Genomic DNA, 19,843 nt, shown 5'->3' on the forward strand with positions numbered 1-19,843 from the left:
TGTTATTAAAAAGAAAACATCAAAGTGAGCATTTACCTCAGCCACTGTGAATTGCCTGTTTTAGGCTTTTACTGTCCTATATGCTATCTTTTATTCTGTGCTTTTCGGCGAGGATCATAAAATGCCTTACAATATATTCTTTACATCATGAAAGCTATTTGTAGACTGAGAAAGTGGAACCAAACAAAGCTCATTTCTAGCAGAGTCAAGACTTCTGGACTAAAGTTTAGAAGCCTCCAACTGCACAAAGCCATCTTCTTTTGTATGTACTTTCTATAATTCGGTACAATCACATTGATATAGATTTATGGACAAGAATGACTTCTAGTTTTTGGACAGTCTGAGTGCTCAGCATTTCAGAACAACTTTATTCCTTCTGTTTCTCTGTCCCAAATGACACTTTGTCATTCTTTCTGATGATGGCAATACAGAATTTGGACTTTCAGACTCTTGACTGACTCGATTATATCCAGCAGATAACAGGACGTCCTATGTTTGTCAGCTACTTACGTTTCCCTACTGTGCCTTCCCTCAGATTACTCTCCAAAAACATGTGTGCAATTATGCCATGTGATTCAGAGTCTAATGGCTTACATGCCCTGATTGCCTCACTCATTAAAAAAAAAAAAAAAAAAGTAAAAAAAAAAAAAAAGAAAGAAAAATCTGTGATTTTTCAGTGGTCATATCAGAAAGATTTTCTTCATCTGGGTAACTTTTGTGTTCCACTCTTTATATTCAGCTTCAAGTTTAAAGTTAAAATGAACCTGAAATAACAAAAATCTCTGAGTCTCACATGGTTTCAATACAAAATCATGTTTTGTGTTTGTTTCAAAACAGGCCCAGGTTAGTTCAAAAGATTCATGGACCTTGGCAAACTTTTCAAGGAGCATGATTTAAGTTTCTGTGTTTGTACTGTGTGGTTTTATTGTTTCTCAAGGTCTTAGTTAGGAATATAGCATGGATTCACTATACATCAGCTATGCTGATATCTGGCCTGCATTTGATGGTTGATGCTGATGTTTTGATTCATATCTACCACTATTCCTATATGCACAGCTGAGCACTTGTTTAATCTAAAAGATTGACTTTCCTTAGATCAATTAAAAATTTGGTTTCACTTGTAAAATAAACACATTCAGAATTACAGATGGAGAAAAAGACATCTAAGGTCAAAGAACTTAGGAACTTGGCAGATCCTCAGAGGAACTATATCAAAGAAACAAGTATAAACTCTTTAAATATGGAAAGAAGGCTAGTAATTTGAGTTAGAGACAAATTTGGTTGAATTATGAGCTTTTCAGAGCCTTTGAAACAAGGAGAAAAGATACAGAACCAACAATTTCCATTCTCTTTCCTGGTCTCCTTAATTTCTGGGGATGCAATAGCATGATGTAGGATACACAGAGGTAAATAATATTTTCTTGGTTTAATATTGGCAAACTAGAGTTTACCCAGGTTCTTAATTCATGATCTTGAGTATCAGCCAGATGTTTGAGACATTTTTATTCATCCCACAGAATGTGTTGAATATTACTGCATCTCTGAAAGGATCTATGTTCTGAAATTTGGACTCTGATCCAAATTTTCTCCCTGTTTGAGTGGGCTTTAGATTTTATTTCATAATTAGGGTTATTAGGAGAGATGCACTGACAATGATTTCCTATATTCCAAGTTGTTTCCTAAACTGAACCAGAGCTCAGCATAAAGAAGCACCGGTTTGCTTTTCAATTTCTGCATTTCTGTTTTTTGATATCGCATTTCCTTCCAGTCGGAGCTCTGCCGTTAAGGTACTACTTCAGCAAGAAAATAGGAGAAATAAAATCAGAGTGAAATAAATCTATCTTCATCTCATTTCTCTCTGCCATTCACAGATGTCAAGTGAATACAATAGCTCTTTGAGATGACGGACCCATGTGGGGCAGCAGCTCCAGTGACCCGAACACCACGGTGTACAATTCTGCAAAGATTCCATAGCAACTGCAGAAAAAAAATTGTAAAAGCTTGGCACAAAGGTATACTTTCAAAAGCACCCCTTTATTTATATAAGCATGTGTACACATTCCTTGAGATAGCTCAGAAGCTAGAGATTTTGAGGTCTCACTGAACAGTGTGTCAGTCATTATTCAGCATGCAGATGCATTTTCAGCATTGGCTGTAGCTCATGCAAGCAGGAGGACTGTGTGTTATGGGCCTTGTCCCTATGGTGTAGCTAAAATCACCAAATTACCTCCTCCTGGCTCAGCTGGAAGCAGCACTCCTCTCTGCCTGACTCAGATTGCTGCTTATGTTTTCAGTTGTAGCTGGCTGAAAATGTTATTTTCTCTTTTTTTTCCCCTTTTTTTTAAATCAGTAAATAGGGTTTCAGAGGTGGAGCTCCTCAAAAGAGGAACCCTAATCTTAACCAGTTTCCAAACACAGGCTTTGCACTCTGTTTTGGAAATTTCTTAGGAGTTTCTGGATCAGTTTCTGTGTCTTACTCTGTGTGTTTGCTTATACAAAGAGGCATTTCAACCCTGAGTGTGTAAAGGGCATGACCATGGACTTCCAACCAAAACCAAAAGGGCAACACCTCTGAATTAAAACCTGTGTGATCTGGAATTCTTCTGGCAGCTGATGAACCCAGAGAGAAATTGAATGATATCAACAGTTTATCTCCTTAAAGACGAGCTCAGGGCCACCTTGCAGCTTGGAAACGGTAAAGTTTGGATGCACACTTTGCTGGATATTCTCTTAAAATCCCAAAGGCATAATCCTAAAAATCTTTTTCCAGTGGAAGCCACTGGAAAGTGGCTCCAGATCTTGTCACACCCTTTGGCAGCAGCGCACGGAGGCCTGGCACTGAGCAGACCACCCCATTTCCTGGAAGCCACTTACTGCTGCAAGCCACAGGAGACATAAAACTCCTTCTAGAGTGCCTGGAAAAGTGTAGACCTCACCCTATGTTTTGTCACCCTTAGCTGGTTTGGTGAGAATTTGCTTGGGTAAACTGGCAAAACTACAACATATTTTTTCTTCCAAGAAAAAAAATTCAGGGGAGAAAAAGGATTGTAGATTTACATAAAAGTGGATTAGAAACACAAATCTATCTTTTCACCAGAATAAATGCAAGCAAAATGCAGGCTGATACTTTATTAATTTTCCATTATATTTGAAGATGCTCAATATTTTCTGTACAACAGAAGTTTCAAGCCAGTGAAGATTCATTAGAACATCTAAGTGGCAGTTTAAGAGTACTTTATGAACTATATTATTATTTATTATTAATCACATGTTGGTGAACTGAGAATTCAAGAGGTCAAATACAGTTGGCATTTAATAGCTGTTTCTCACTCAAAAGATCATCTTTTAAGCAGACTCAGTTAGTAATGAAAATTAATTTTTGGGTTGAGCTGTTATCAGTTTGGAAATGTTTGACTCCCACAGGCTGAGGAGGGAATGTGGAGGGAACCCTGAAAAGCAGCTGAAATTCTTTATTGCCTTCCCATGTGATGTACATTTGGTTTCCCCATGATAACCAGTGTCATGCTTGTCAGCAGTACATAAAACAAAGTAACCCTTTTTTTACCCTTCTTTTATGTGCCTGGAGCCCCACCAGTTTCCAATATCTCCGGATCCAACTGAGTGCTTTTAGCCTTTACCATGAATGCAAAATGTTGTGTTTCCGTGGTCCATGTCCTTAGAGAATCTCAAAACATTTTATGTATGCTCATGTTTCAGTGGACTCCACAGTATTCCCAGGAAGTAAAATAAATTAAAAAACATAAATCCCTTGATTTGGAGAAGCATGTGTCAGAGGACCCTGTTTAGCTGTGCTTGTTAAAACAGCACAAATTCCAAAATCCAGAGTGAGCCATGTTCAGCTCCTGCTCTCCAGCCTCCCTCCTGTGTGAGCTGTTAGTCTTCACAAATGCTGATGTGGCTTCCTTGCCTGTCCTCTGCACTAAATTACCTTTATTGGCTGTAGGATACCAGAGTGGATTTCCTCATGCAATTGTGGGTTTATGTCTTTCAGCACAGGTTACTTTTCTTCATGTCTTGGCTTTGCATCCTTATCTCCCTGAGAGCAGTTTCTGAGCTATTGCTTTAATAAATTCACATTTTGGTAGACCAGAGTCCTTCTAAAAGGAAAATATGCAAATAAAGATAAAATGCTGAAGGCAAACATCTCAAAGACAACAGAGTAACACAAAGGAATAGATGACATCTCTTGTAGTGACATTTCTTAAAAGGCTTCAAAAGTTTCTTCAAAACTTTTACTTCTCACCAAATTAATTCCATCTGTGTGCTTGCAAACACCTATTTTTAGAGTAATGCCTAAAGACACAGATGCTCCAGGTTGTTAGAGAGATATTTTTACAAGTGCAGATGGAAGCCTGGATCTAACCATGTATTTCAGGTTAGCCAAACTCTCACATCTCCAGGCACAGAACAGAAGTAAGAATAGCTCTGTGCTGCTCCGAGCAGTGTCGTGGGGGCATCCATGGCTTCAACTTCCAGTCATTGCAGTGTATGAGTTTTACTGACAAAAACACAGTAGGGTATTGGGCTTTTAGGCCTTCCCAGAGAGCAGAGTTAGGGGTGCAGGTGGCAGTTTGAAGTGGAGGCCGTGCCTTGCTCTGGGCATGGAGCTGTGCAGCGCTGCTCCTCATGCCGGAGTGCGCCAGGCTCTGGTGGGGTATTCGCTCTGAGCCACAGGTGTTCTGCACTGCACAAAGCCTCCACAGATCAATCACAAATGTTTCTGTTACTATAAAGAGGATTAAAAGGATTTTTAAACATAGCGGGTCGGCCCAACTGCTGGTGAGATTGCCAGCATTTAGCAGAAGAGGGGGAGGCCAGGGTAGCAGGGTGGAGTGGGAGCTCCAGGGAAGCCACACGGCTCCTTTCAGGGGGGTTTTATGATCCTAATGTGGATGTGTAGCACTTTCAACCGGAACTCATTGACAATTCATGGAGCAGAAAATGTGAGAAGCTCTGGAAATGAGGGCTTTGAAAGGCCAAATGTGAACTGTAAATAAAGTAGTGTGGGTATTCAATTTTGGCTATTAACTATCTCAGAAAATTTTCTCAGATCCGCAGATAAGGCTTTCAACTAAAAACCTACTTTTAAAAACAAAAGGAGAAATGAAAGGAATTCTACAGACTCCTAAGGCAGAGAGTAGATAAAGAGCAGAATCAGACATTGTATGTCTCAAAAACATGAGCGCTTATTGATTAGAAGTGCTGAACAGCACTATTCATTCTGGCTCTAATTGAGCAATGTACCAAAGCATGTGTTTATCTTTAGGCATGTTTTGAAATCCCATTGACTTCAATCACCATTGACCCCTGTTACTGAAATGGGACCTTGGGAAGACACAGCTTTCCTAAACATTATGTGTATAAACAGGAGAATCAGGAACACCCACACTTGAGAAAGCCAGCAGCTTAAGCAGAGTGCACCAGGATCACTTAGAAGTTACCTTCTAACTTTATCTGCTACAAATAGGTGGTGCTGGAGCAAATAGGTGGTGCTGGAGCTGTCAGTCATTCATTACTGTATTTTATGGAGGCCAAGACCTCTGTAAGAGAACATTTTATCTGCTGCTATATTCATTTGAGGCCCTCTATACAGAAAGTCCTCATTCCCCTCATTCCTCATTGCTGCCTTAGGAGATGGACACCAGTCATTTCAAGAGTTTGGGGGTAAGTGTATCAGTGTAAGTTTAATGCTGGACTAGCTTTATAGTGAGGCCTCTTCAGGAGCAAAAGTGCAGCTGTGTTGTCAGCAGCTGAAAGCCAGATGCAGTAACATCACCTGGTTTGCAGCCTTGTTCTCTCCTTTTGCAGGTGCAATTTTGTGCTGGTGTTTAAATGCAGCCACAATATTTACCCTAACTATGGTAGTTTTCCATTGGAAGCTTGGACTTTTCTGCCAGAAGTGATTTGAACATAGTGGTCTTTTATCCTTTGTCTTTTGTGTTGAATTTGGTAAATAGTGATGTTACTGAAATTTTTACTGAGAACTCTTCAAGGATAGCAGTCTAATCCATTATTTCAACACTGCAATAATAAAAAATAAGTGTTTGCTAGCATCTATCAATCAAAAGTTGGGATCAAATAGTGAGGAACATTCACAGCAGATCTAGAGAAAGCAAAGCCTTTCTATGCATCAGGTCAGTCAGTGCACAACACAATTTAGTCTGAAGAAATCAAGAGTATTAAATCTGGGAATAATAAATCAAAAAAGGGAATAAAGTCTCTCCTGCTTATGAGAACACCTGTTAAAAGTAAACTGAAGTTAAACAAGCAACTCTCAGAGGAGCCGATTATTGCCCATAATTTTCGATTGTGGTTTTTCCACTTAAAAGAAACACTTAGCAGCTTTCAAGAACATGTTAAAAATTTCACTTACACTTTTAATGCAAATACTGGTCTCTCTGGTCAGTCCCCTCGGTTCCTGCAAGGGGTGAGGGTTATTAAACATATGAAAAAAACTTGAAAAACTCTGAGGACTGGGCAGATACAATGGGAACTAACTGGTGTTTTACTGAGATTTCACCAGCATTTCAGTAGGTCAAGAGCCCAACATTGTCTTTATAGAAAAATAGCTCCTGGAAAGAAGAACATGTGCAGCTGATGCCTCAGCGAGCTGATGACTCCTTGAAACATTACAAAATTTGATTCTTACAAGCAAAATATTCTGAAGTTCTAAAAAGTATATGAAAAAGTAAGAAGAATTCAAATATTAAAAGTGGCAGTTTGACTATAAGCAAATTTACTGTGCAAATCAAATATGAAAATTCCTTTCCTGTTTAGGTGATTTAGCATATATCTACTGACACATTTGGGGAGTGCCTAATATTCGCTTGTCTAGAGGAAATTTGGTCTTAAATTTATTAGGATTCACATTTGGATATCTGCAATACCAAAATTACATGGCCACTGCAATGGTTAGAAAAAGTTTGTTTACATCAATTTTGCAGTGATTAACTTGTTATAACTGAATGTTAATGTTTTAGTTGGCTGGGAGATTATGACTGTGTTGGGTGAGAAAAAATTCTAGCTTGAGATTTTAAGCCCATAAAGTCATTGAAAAATGTGTGTCGGGATAGAGTTTTTAAAGACACTGGAAATCCCTTTCCAAGTCATAGAAATTCAATAAGGTGCCTGGAGAGGTTAATGTGATACCCTGAAAAAGACCATATTAAAATTATTATTGTCTAGTTTCTAGGGGACTGTTTGCCTCTTGTAAGTACACTTATCCCTGATAAATACCCGTAATGGGCCTTCTCTAAATCTGCCTTAAATAAAACCCCTTTTTGTCTCTCATTTTAGCACTCAATTCTTTCTCCAACAGAGAATCTGGTTATATCTTGAAAAATGTGGACTGAAAAATTTCTGAATTACCAGTATTGCACTTTAAATATTTCAACTTCATATTTTATCTTGCTCTTTTAATAGAATTGCCCTTCTCACATTAACTGCTTTCATTGGCTTAACATTACATCACAACATTCAGATGCTCTGACTTTATCTGCAGGACGTTGTGTTTGTCACCTCACACCTGCCTATATCTTTTGTTTCCCACTTGTGTATTCTGCTCTGAATTCTCCCAGATAGATTAATCTCATTCTTGATACCCTTTTCTGTATCTTGGATTTGCTCCTTCTTTGTGCTGCCCCTTGCTCTTGGGTTACTCACTGGTAATCAAGTTTGGGGTAGCTCAGCTAAAATCTGGCATCCCTCAGCAAACTCTTTTGGCCATGAGATAAGTCTTATCAAATGGCTCACAAAGCACAAACTAAATTTCTATTACATCTTCATTCTTGTCAGAAGAAAAAAAAAAAGCAATAATAAGAATTGTAATTAAAGTATGAATGTTTCTATATTTTTGTTATGGATGGTTATTTAACATAAGGTTAAGGTTTTGCCACACTTCCTGAACCTGGACATTTTAAAAAACAGTAAAAGGCTTCCCAAAATGAAACATTCTGCCTTCATGAGTGATAAATATTCACCTTTTTTTGTTCCCTGAATACTTCAGTTCTTGGTGAAAAAGCTTTAGCCTCACTAAAATTAAAAGAGTTGATCCTCACTTTGACTCTACCCAGATGGGAACAACTGTGCTAATTTCACATGGCCTTCCCACAGCTGGCAGAGCCCACAGAGTGCCCTCAACCTCTCCTCTGATATTGTATTCATATTGTATTATATCATATTTCTAGAGTCTCATACCTTCTGGGTGGTTTTCTCACAGCAGCTCTTCACAGCAGCATTGTTGTTGCTTCTCAGTCAGGGCTCCTCTCCAGCTCTCCCTGAATGCCCCAGCCCCTTTTATCCCAGCTACCTCCACAGGCTACAGCTGCAGCCCATTTACAATAACTAGAATCAGGGCAGGGACACTTATACAATACAGAGATCTTTTACTGCAATACATATATTCACTCAGGCCCCTATATTTCCCCCTTTTCTTTTAACACATTTTTCAATTACACACTTACAACACACATATCTGCCACAGCTCTCAGCTGTCTTGTTTACATTGAATACATACAAATCCCTATATCTTCTCAGGCTTCTTTCCTCAAAAGCCATGCTTCTCACAGCTCTCTGCTGTCACAGCTCCTTGATTCAAAGCTCCTGCTTCTTTCTTCTACATATCTGTCCCAGCTCTCAGCTGTCCTATCTTCTATCACATCAGGGATGCATATTCTATCACATCGGGGTCACCAGATGTTGTATTCATATTGTATTATATCATATTTCTAGAGTCTCATACCTTCTGGCTGGCTTACTCACAGCAGTATTGTCATTGCTTTTCAACCAGGGCTCCTCTCCAACTCTCCCTGAATGCCCCAGCCCCTTTTATCCCAGCTACCTCCACGGGCTACAGCTGCTGCCCAATTAAGGACATCACAGCTGCAGCCCATTTACAATAACTAGAATCAGGGCAGGGTCACTTCTACAATACAGAGATCTTTTACTGCAATACATATATTTGCTCAGGCCCCTATACTCTGAGGCTGGGGATCTGGCTGAGCAAACAGGGCAGAGTTATGTCCCCTCTGACAGGTGAGTCAGAGGCATAACCATAGTGACAGCAGTGAGGTGTCTGTATGTTCTTCCTTCTGCTGGGTTTTGAAAGAAAATTAGGATGATGTGAAAGCGTAAATACTGCCTTGTGTTTTCCAAATAGACCAGAAACAGCTGGTGCAATGCTGTTGGAAAGGCTGCTGAGGTTCTTAAAAGGTTTTGTACAACCAGGGTGCTCTACGTTGTGCTCTTTATAATTCAGAGTAATTTTTCTCTTGGTGAATGAGGAGTTCTCTCACACAAACTGCTCCACTGGAAGGTTGCTGTGAAGGAAATGTAACAAAGGCAAAAGGAAACTGCAGGTTCTTCAAACTAATGCCAATGTGCAGGATTATAAAGCATTGCCAGAGAAGAGACAATTCTGGCTCTGCACCTTAGCTCATCTCTGAAGACCAAATGCTATGAAAGAGAGTAGGATGTGTTTTGGAGTCAGATGCTGACATACTTGGTGCCCTGTAGGGATTCTTTACTTTCCCAAGTAGAACTTCTTACTACTCCATTTGCACATCTATAAATGGCCTAAATGTTGGAATCAAAGCCAATATTTTGTTGGTTTTTTTAGAGAAGATCTAGCAAGGTAGGAGTCCTTGCAGCACCTAAGTTTTAAGTAGCACTCTCAGATTTTCTTGCTGATCCTCACACCTTGCCTGAGAGTGCACATCTTCAAGGGTGACAAGCAGGGAGCTTTGCTATGATAGCCCCAAAAATCTGGGGTTCTGTTGCTCAGCCGCACACTGAACAGAGAGAGTGGCAGCCATCAGAGCTCATAATCCCCGAGGAGCAGTGACAGGGCACAAGGGGGAGCATCCATGGCTTTTCTGGTCTCCCACCATGAAGCCTGCCTTCAGCCTCTTGGTTTGAGGTGCTGCCCCAAGGAATGGACCCAGCCTTTCCCTCTTTGCTCAGACTGGTGCAGGAGCAGAGTCCAGGGTGAGCTGTGGGATGCCAGGCTGGGACACAGTGCTGCTGGGCCCCTTCCCTGTCACCAGGAAAACATGTTTTCCAGCTCTTTCTTAAACGCAATCAGCGCCCTTAGCAACTGGGTGCCTTAAAATGTATTTATTACAGCTCCAGAGAAAACAGTAGTTTGCTTTTATATATGGACACCATAGTGACATAACAGTAAACTTACAGCAATTCTCTGTGTTGCTGCCATTTACAGTGGTTGCCTCAGGAACTGCAAATAAAGTTACATGTTTTATTTGAGCATTTGAAAAGGGTCACTGTGAAGTAACTTAGACCAAAAATGCAAACTTTGGTAGCAAAGGAGAGAAAATCTACAAAAGGCTCCCTTAACAGGAATGGTTTTGAGATTTTAGAAAGGCAAAGCTAAGTTACAACTTTTTAAAACTAATTTTGCTATGTTCCCCTGCAGCATTTGCAGTCCATCACCAAGGGTGTTGTAGTAGTCAGACCACCAGCAAGGGAAGGAGAAGCAAAGCTGCTTATGTCTTTTCAGCCTTTTGATTGTACAAAAACTTCAACAGCATTGCTGTAAAGAAGTGAGTATGATTTGTTCAATGCTATAGTTTTCAAACTTTAAATGTCATCAACTCAAAGCAAAAAAAAAAAAAAGAAGGAAAGATCATGGAATGCAGAGTTGAACCAAAGGTTTGTTTTTTCCCCCAGATTTCACAAATATGGTGAATTTGCTGCATTTTTTCATATTTGAATACTTCACTGATTTGATTAAAAGAGAGAAACTTTCAACCACAGTGAAGAACATTTAATATTTTTATAATATGGCCATTGTGCATCTGATTTTGGGATGCACTCCAGACCACATTCCATTTGGTTTGCTAGCTCTAAATCCACAGCAAGTGTCCTAAATATCAAGGCTATGGGTGTTATTATGATCTGAAAGCAGACCTGGTTCACCAGATTTTAGGGAAGGGTGTAGTCACATCATTCTCCTTGTTGCACTTGCACTTCCACCAGTTCCTGCCAAACAGTTGCATTAGGTCCAGAGATTTACATGGACATGTCTGAGGAAATAAGATCTCAGCAACTCCCTCAAAACAGGACTCTAAAATAAGAATTCTGACATTTTGAAGACATTCATCTGTGTTTTAGACTGGATCCATTCTACAGAAGAAGATTTGCATTTGAGTAATGCAGGCTGAAGAATGAATGGATTTGTAATCTTTATGTGCAGAGATGTATAAAGTGTTAATGAATATTTCACTTTGATACACAGTTGCATTAAAAATAACAATTACCAAGAAACAGATTTCACACATTCCAAGGAAACAACAGCTTCTGTTGTTCTTTTGCAGGCACAGTGTTTGTAGAGTATAATTTACATAGTTCTAAATGAAGGAAAATCTATCCATTGCAGAGGTAGAAGCTGCCTTTGCATCCTATGGTATGAGTTTAAAGATCCTAATGCTTTACCATATCTATAGCATATCATCAAACTGACTGTGAAAAGATGCATAAGAGATTAATTGGCCACCCACTTCTTCAAACTTCACATTGCTGATAATTAAGCACGTGGAAGGAACAGCGAGGTTTAATGACCTTACTGGTGTAAACTGTCCACAATTATCTGATCTAGCCACACATTAGCCTCTTCTGCAAGGACCAGATACGTGAATTTCCTTTCTGCTCCAAGAAGGAAAGACAGGAGTTTCAGACCACCCATTGAGCTGTCTCCCTGTGATATTTAGGGCTGTTTCCCCATTTGATGATAAAACCATAAGGTATTTGTGTTCCACTGTGAGGACATGTGGCACTATTTTAGAAAATGCTTGCGTAACTTTGACCACTGAAATATACAGAGTTAAAAATAGGCCAGCATTCCAGAAATGCCTTATTCCTCCACATCCACAATGGTTTTATCTTGCAAAATTCAGAGAAATTCTGGCAAGGAAATTAATCTCTAGATTTCATATAACTACAGAAGGAACAGGGATTGCTTGGGAGTCAGGAGACATTTGGGGATACAGATTTAGGTCAACAGATACTGCACCTCTTTACACAAATATAATGTTTTAAATATTCATCTCACATAGTAAACATAAAATCCAGGGGGAGTTTCCTAAAAAAAGGAGATCAAGAGAAAGACAAAAATATCCATGGATGAGACATAGAACCAGAAGGTGATAAAATAATTACAGATACTTCAATTGGTGAGTTTGTTAGGAGTCACTGAAAGTTTTAGGAGTTCTGCTTGAGCTTTGTTTACTTCAGAGCTTTTTATTATCTCCATGGGAAAAAGACAGAGTTGAAAAAGTATGTTACAGAAAATAGTCAAAAGGCTTCAGCTGTCCTTTCAACACTTGTATTATTTTTAATAATGGAATGAGAGGAAGAGGGGGTTAGGAAAAAAAAAGAAGTAAGTAAATGATTGTTTGTTTCTTTTAAAATAGAACTGATTTTGAAGCTGTTCTTTCCTCTTCCTCTCTGCATTCATTATATAAATTTTTCCCTCTCTTCATTGTGCATTTGCATGTGCTGCATTTTGTTGTGAAAGATGCACAGCCTTTTTCTTGTCTTGATTCTGAAGGTTCCAGAGTTAATACTCAGCTTCCTAGCAGTGAATGACACTGGAAGCATCCTAACTGCCAGAAATGTCATGGTGTGCCAGCTGTGCATCCCTTTCATTTCTTCCTACTCTTCTTGTGTGTCTTTTGTGATGATGAGGAGGCAGCATAATCTACTTTGCACAAAGCAGGGCCAAGATTCAGGCTTGACTACCCAAAAAGTCTGACTCTGGGGAACTCTATGTCCTTTCCACACCTGTATTATAGAATCATAAAATCTTAGAGTGGCTCGAATTGGAAAGGATCTTAAAGACCACCTCATTCCAGCCCTCATTCCTAAAGAGAGAGATGTTTATGAACACCATGCAAGTCCCAGTGAAGCAGCTGTTTTAATAAGCACTGCATAAAGAATTAAAAACCCAAGTGATGCTGCCTAAAGCACTCACATGAAATACATCTGTTAGGATGTGATTCAGAAAAGCTTTAAGTTTTGAAATTAAGGTAGGAACTGAGCAAAGCAGAAAAATCAAAGAAAAAATACGTGGACCAAAATCACAGTAATGTTGAATAATGAGCAGGAATGATGTCTGGAAACATGACACCCTTTCTTCAGGTGGTGTCATTCAGGATGAGTGATTGGACTGTGCGTGTGCTTGGAGTAGACAAAGGAAAGCAGGTCAAATCAAGCATCATGGGCATGAAGGAAGATGGAAACAAAACTTGTGTGTGTAGAAGATTGAATAGGATGGAGATAAACACTGTGGGATTTTACAAACAAAGATAAGAAGTTTATTTTTGATGCAGTAATGGGAAAATAATTAATAAAAGAATGCAAAGAGAAGAGAGCAATCAGGTCAAGTTATGAATAGGATTCTACCAGCAGTGATTTAAGTGGATGGAAAGAGGATGCAGAACTATGACAATGTTTATACACCCCAAAAGATGAAACTTACTTTCCAAATGAAAACACAAGAAAGTACAACTTCCTGCTTTCTGGGCAGACAGGAAAAAAAAAAAAAGGATATTGGGTACAGAAAAAAAAGTGGCAAGAGAGGGAGGTGGCGTGCTGTGGAAGCATCTGGTTTTCTGGCCCTAGGACCTCGCTGGAAATGCTGACTGTAGTCTCTTCACAACCAAGGAGTCCATTGCTCTCCATTGGCATATTTCACTGGATTCCTTGTCAAAAAAAAAGCCCTAAATATTGTTTTGTAAAATGAAAGTGATAATACAGACCATTATACTAAGCCAGTCTGACACAGTATTATTAATTCTTTTTTCCTATTACTATTTTTTTACACCCTTTTAATGAATACATCCAGAAAAATCATGATGAATAATAACTCTGTTTATTCTGCTTTTGTCTGCTTCTCGGCTCATCACAAAAAAGACCAATCACAAAAATATTTCATTATGTAATAAATTTTACTTGACCACTTCTTTCTCTTTATGTCACATATAGAGCAGTACCAAATAGTAAAGGAAAGTTATGAGTTCCAGTAATACAGGTGTATGAGGAAATATCAAAAGAATTCTCCCACAATTTTCTTGAGAAAAGAGGTCAGTGTAATCTTTCCAACTGTTTTCTGGAACAACCATGTTAGTGTTAGAACATATAAATATCTGTATTGCATAATTACACATATGTGGAACAAATAAAGTGTGCAAGTGTGCTAAAAATCCTTGGAGATTTTTTTCCCAAGATTTTTAATCTATTGAGACTATTGGTTAATGGAAATAAAAATGTTTCTTGAAAAGCCATCTCTTGTATTATTCTTTTACTGTTCTCAAAAATGTGAACCTGAAAACTTTAGAAAATTTCAATGAATTGACTCTTAAAAAAACCAAAAAAAGTAGAAAGGTATTATACCAAGAGAAAGATTGTCACAACATCCCAGAGTTTGCAGGAGGTATTAGACTTGTGCACTCAGATCGTCAGAACGTGCCTTTGCCATCCTTCCAAATGACACCAAACAAGGTCCCCTAAATTCACAGAGGCCAATTCATTACTCAATAAATGCTTTGGAATTTCCTTTAAACTGAGAAACTACCAGCTGCCCAGATGAGAAAAAAAAAGAGAAATCAAAGTTTGAGACCCCATTGTAGGGAGGGAGTCTGAGACATTCTCTGAAAGAAAATTAACATGGGAGCAACTGAACATGAGACTCACGTTGGATATATTTGGTATCTGTATTTTATTAATTGTGTGTGTTTATTTTATAAAAACAACTTTGCTTCATGAGCATAAAACTTCCTTTTGCTTTGAGTGTGTCTCATGCTTGTTCAGGAAACAATAAACATAGGCATTTTTATGGAAAGGATAAATTCCTATGAATCAATATAACAGGCAAGTCCTGAGGAGCATCAACAATGATTAAACCAGCCCAGGTGTGTTTTATTCAAGCTCTGCATGGATTGATGCCATGGTAGGAATGAAGGTTTTCCCAGGTGGACACAGTTCAATGTTTCACTGGGAAGGAGCTGAGAAGGAACCCAGGACTTTTGGAAATATTATGTAGGAAATTTGTGATGCTTCCTGATTTCTGCATGAAGAAAGAAAGTTGAAAAACCTCAGGCAGAAGTCATAGTGTAAGACAAGACCATATTGCAAGGGACACCACAATCCCACTTTATTACTGAAGTCCCTAAAGGAGGCCTAGGTGGAGGGCACTGCTCCCAAGGACATGCCATGACAGGACAAAGGGTAGTGACTTTAAACTGAAACTGGATTAGTTCAGATTGGGAGGAAAAGTTTTTACTCAGCTCTTTGTCTGGAAGCAAAGGCAGTGAGGAACTGTAGTATCGCAAATGAAGCACCAGACATTAATTGATTTGGATTATTGAATTAACTAGTTCAGGGCTTGATTATCATAGCTGATGAACACTCTCAGGCCACAGGTTTGCAGCTCTTACAAGATATACGTGTGAGCAAGTAGAGGTGACACTCAGGGATTTGAACACTAAACCTGAAGGTTCTGCTTCGACTTGTTGGATGACCCCAAACACTGTTCTCAGTGTTTATGGTCTATGTTTATGGTTTTTCCAGCAAAGGGATCCTGCACATCCTTGCCTAAGACCCCACTTTCAGTTTTTGCTTCTACACTACATGTTCTAAGAAGAGTTAAAAGAATAAATGGGAAGGCAAAATTAAAAGGAACGAACAAAACAAAAAACTGGAAAATCTGTGTAAAAACTGTTCATGTACTAATTTTGGATGCACTAATTATCTATTCCTAATGAGAAATCATGGTGAGGGGTGGAGTGAGAGTGTTGGAGACAATGATTTCCAGAAAATAGGAAAAGAAATCCAGGGCCTAAAAGTAAAGTGAGGTCATTGAATTATAAGCTGTTGAGGAAAGGAACCACCATGGTAAACCCAGATTTCAGCAGATGGTCTTGGAACACAGCATAGGGAATTTGCACTCTCTGCTGCTCTTGTACCACACCAGACAAGAAGAGATAAAATACTCAGCTGGAAAACAGAGCTACAATGAGACATCTCAGGAGAGATAAATTGAAGACTACTAGTTTTGTTAACTAAGAGGAAGCACTTAATTAAAGAAAAAGGAAATATTAAACAATTCACTATATTTAACCTTCTATGGATGAAATTATTATTAGAGTCACTTTTAGTTAGATCTCCAGCAGTGTCCAATTAGACAAATGAGAAAGTCAACCTAGGGAGCAATATTCATGAGATAGAGGGATCAGCAGAGGGTCTCTATGAGCACTCCTAAAATTACATGCCTTTTTTCCCTCTATCACCTCCAGGAATCTGGAAATGTTTGGGCAGCATTCTGCCTAAATGCCAGCCACCATACAGAAATTACCCCTTAGAAAGTTGAAGTGGGAAAGAAATTAAGGTAACTGATTATAGGAAACCTAGAGGCAATAAATTTTCTTCATTAGGGGATTTCCCTTTACTTTCAAGACTTTGGTTCACATTCAGAATAACAGTACCAGAGACAGCATTTTTCAATATGATTTTTTTTCTTTTTATTTCAGAGTAAAATCTTCCAGCTGTCTGTGGTGACTGTCCAGGGAGATTTAAAATTATTTTCCACATTATAATGACTGGCCAACTTTCCACTCTTCTCAGAAAAAGGAAATGTCATTTAATTGTTACACACAAAATGGCTTCTGCTATGGCCCTCCCAGACATGGCACTGTTGATACCTCACATTTTTCATAAAGCCCTTTAGACTAACATCTGAACAGAGAAAAGATGCTGGGTGTGAAATAAGATTCTCTTATATCCTATGTGGCCCAAAGCATAGTGGTTGTGAAGCAATGATTGCATTCTTTCACAAATCTGTGCCTGAACATGAGAGGGATAATTTGCAGAGAAGACCAAGAGGCACCAGCCAAGGGACCGGGCTGCAAGGGAAAATAATTGCACTTGGTTTTGCCATTTGTGTGCAGTCCAATGCCAAGGCTATGAAAAAATCAGATGCTACTGTGGAAAATAAAAGATACCCTCCCTCAGGAAACAAGTGGGTCATTTTCTGAGGAATTATCTGCTATGAGAAAGCTGAAAGCCACTGCCACCAGGCTGGTGATTTCAGTGTAAGAACTGTCATGAGAATTGTTGCAGCCTTTGCCTGAGAGGGCAGGGAAAGGTACCCCACAGCAAGACACAGCCCAGAAAAGCTCCCACAGAGATGCTGAATAACTCACCTACTGTGACCAAAACCATTAGCCCAATGTTTGAGGGATGACACAGAGGGAATTTATTTTACCTCTTCCCCAGAATGAATTTCTTGCCTGGATGGATACATCTTGCAGACTATACCATCCCTTGAATAGAATTACCTTTGAATAAAATTACCTGTCATAAAATTTCATATATTTTCATCTTTGTATTACCTGGGCTACATCCAATATCTCTGTCACCTTCAGACAGCTCTTTCTTTTAATTCACATTTCCATCGACATTTCTGGCGGGCCTACAGTGAAATATTCCGTAGCTTTTTTGAATGTGAGGAATGTGGTGGTGAACCACAGGATTCCCCCACCTACAGCTCCCCCTTTCAGCTGCCAGCTGCTTGTCAGATTTTAATTAACAGGAAAGTTGCTAGGAGTTATTCATGCTGGTTCCCTCTGTTCCTCTCTGGAGAATTCCTAAGCAGCGTTCAGAGCACTGAGCCTGCACTTTCTCTTTTTTAATGCTCTTCTTCCCAGCAGCCAGTGAAAAATGTAAAAAGTGATGAGTTTCTGCATCCAGAGCTCAGTTAACAGAGAATTATGTCCACCAGTTATGGATGCGGCATATAGGAACTCCCTTCCTTCCACTTCTCACTCCTGTTTCCTACTCAAAATGAATGGAGAGGACTTCTAAAATATTATGTCTGCTCAACTGTAGATATGTTATTGAAGTTTTTGGGTTTTTTTTTGCAGTATCAGGAATATAATTGGGGTGAAAACACTGAAGGATGGCCTCCATTGGGAAGCCAATATGGGCATGGACAAGTGAGTTATCCCTGGAGTAGAGGGAAGGCTTCTAAAAGCACTGTCTTTAGCAAAGCCACAGCAGCTCATGATGAGAGCTTATTTCTCTTCCCTCTGGGCAATCCCTAAAACATATACCTTTTTTTTCTGCCTGTCACTGGGATTCTGAATTATTTGGCCAACTAATAGCTAAATGTCCCCAAATGTTTAGGATCATATCAGAAAGTCTGAAGGACAACAGGACAGGAGTACAAGAAAGTGAAAACTTGTTGCAAAATATCAGCACCCAGTGAATATCCCCAGCTGTAGCCTAGCCCTGACATCTAACTGAGAACAGTTAGATGCTAAATGGGAAAGTTGTACTTCTCACTGTTGGCTATCAGCCTTTGAAAATTATTAAAAGTCAGCAATGAGCAGCAGTCATTCTAAGTGATCCAGCAGAGACTCAGAGAGCATTTCTGCACTCAGTCTTAAAAGGAAATAGCAAATGGTAAACAGTTGGTTACAGCAGATAGCAATTTAATAGACATATCTTTTAATAAGCTGCAGATAAAATATGATGTACTGTGGAACCCCAAGGAACTGTCCTATACTCTGAGTGTAAGTTTCCATCATAAACCCTGTTTTGATGCCCTCAACCAGCCCTTTATTCTACATTTCTGTAAAGAGCTCCTTCTTGTGTAATGTTTCTGCTATGTGGAATCCAGCCAGAGAAAATCTGGAAAGAAGGGAGGGAGAAGAAAGAAGCTGGAGCTTATTCTCACAGGTATCATTAAAAGAAAGGGCTTTGTAAAGTGTGATATCTGTTTTGACACATTATCAATCTTTTCTAAGGCAGTTTTTACTGTGTCTCTGCTTTGCACTTCACTTTATTTTTAGTTTTTCCTGGTCATTTTTTAAAGAACTGGAGCGGGGAACACAGCATTGGTTCAAATTTTGCAAATGGTTTTGTGACCTTTGCTGCCTCCACAGAGCTGATGGTCCAAGCATTTCTAGTCCTGTGAGACAGTAATGGCCCAATTTAGGCATCCTCTCCCTCCCAGATAAAAAATGTGTCCATTTGGTGGAACTTGTCCTATACTGAAAGAAAATGAAGCTTCTTGGTGATCCTTCAGTTCCTCCATTTTATCCTAAATGGGAGGAATTAATTCCCTTCCCTCATTACTAATATCCAGGGTATTTCCTCCACAAACACCGTGCATAGTCACCAAATAAACATAGACAGGCATTGCAAAGCTTTGCAGACCAATGCTGCAAAGCCTTTAAGGGTTGATATCATGAATCCTAAATAGTCTATGAGAACCAGCCACATTTTTCTAATGTCCACAGATGTTATACTACCCTGTGACCATCATCTCCTCCAGTCTAAATCTGTTTATAAACTGTTTTCCCTGCTTTTTGCCTGTGCTTGAAATGATACTGCAGGAAACCTTTAGATGAGAATATCTTCAATCCAGCCCTTATATACCTATTCACTAGTGAAAAAATGATGGTTTGATTGATAAGTTTAGTGTGAAGGGTAGGTGATGGCCTTTTCTCATGGCCAGGAAGTGTGGAGTTCATGTTCACAAGCATTATTTGCAGTAACAGCCACATCCCTGCATCCCTCTTATCTTCTACAAATTTCCTGTAAAGAGACTATTGACAGCAAACTAGCAGAACAATTGTAGGCCTAAAGCAGTGGAAAAGTAAAACCCAAAAAGTGTCATGGGAATAGCAGGGCGAGCTCCTGGATAAGATCTCCGCGTCTGTAGGAGTGAGAAATGGCCTCCAGCTCTGTGGACTCAGAGCTGCAGCCACACAAAGCTGCACAGCTCCCCACAGGGGCACATAATGGC

General features: G+C 39.3%; 1 long non-coding RNA gene across 1 annotated transcript; it reads right to left on the minus strand.

The window, feature by feature from the left end:
- Window positions 1-3,227: 3,227 nt before the first annotated feature.
- On the minus strand, window positions 3,228-8,810 carry LOC132071681 (uncharacterized). The gene is made up of 3 exons (XR_009418171.1): window positions 8,762-8,810; window positions 6,395-6,439; window positions 3,228-4,118 (listed from the first exon to the last, which is right to left on the minus strand). It is a non-coding gene; the product is annotated as an uncharacterized LOC132071681 (long non-coding RNA).
- Window positions 8,811-19,843: the final 11,033 nt, after the last annotated feature.

The sequence above is a fragment of the Ammospiza nelsoni genome, chromosome 3, assembly GCF_027579445.1.
Source record: "Ammospiza nelsoni isolate bAmmNel1 chromosome 3, bAmmNel1.pri, whole genome shotgun sequence".
Classification (NCBI taxonomy): domain Eukaryota; kingdom Metazoa; phylum Chordata; class Aves; order Passeriformes; family Passerellidae; genus Ammospiza; species Ammospiza nelsoni.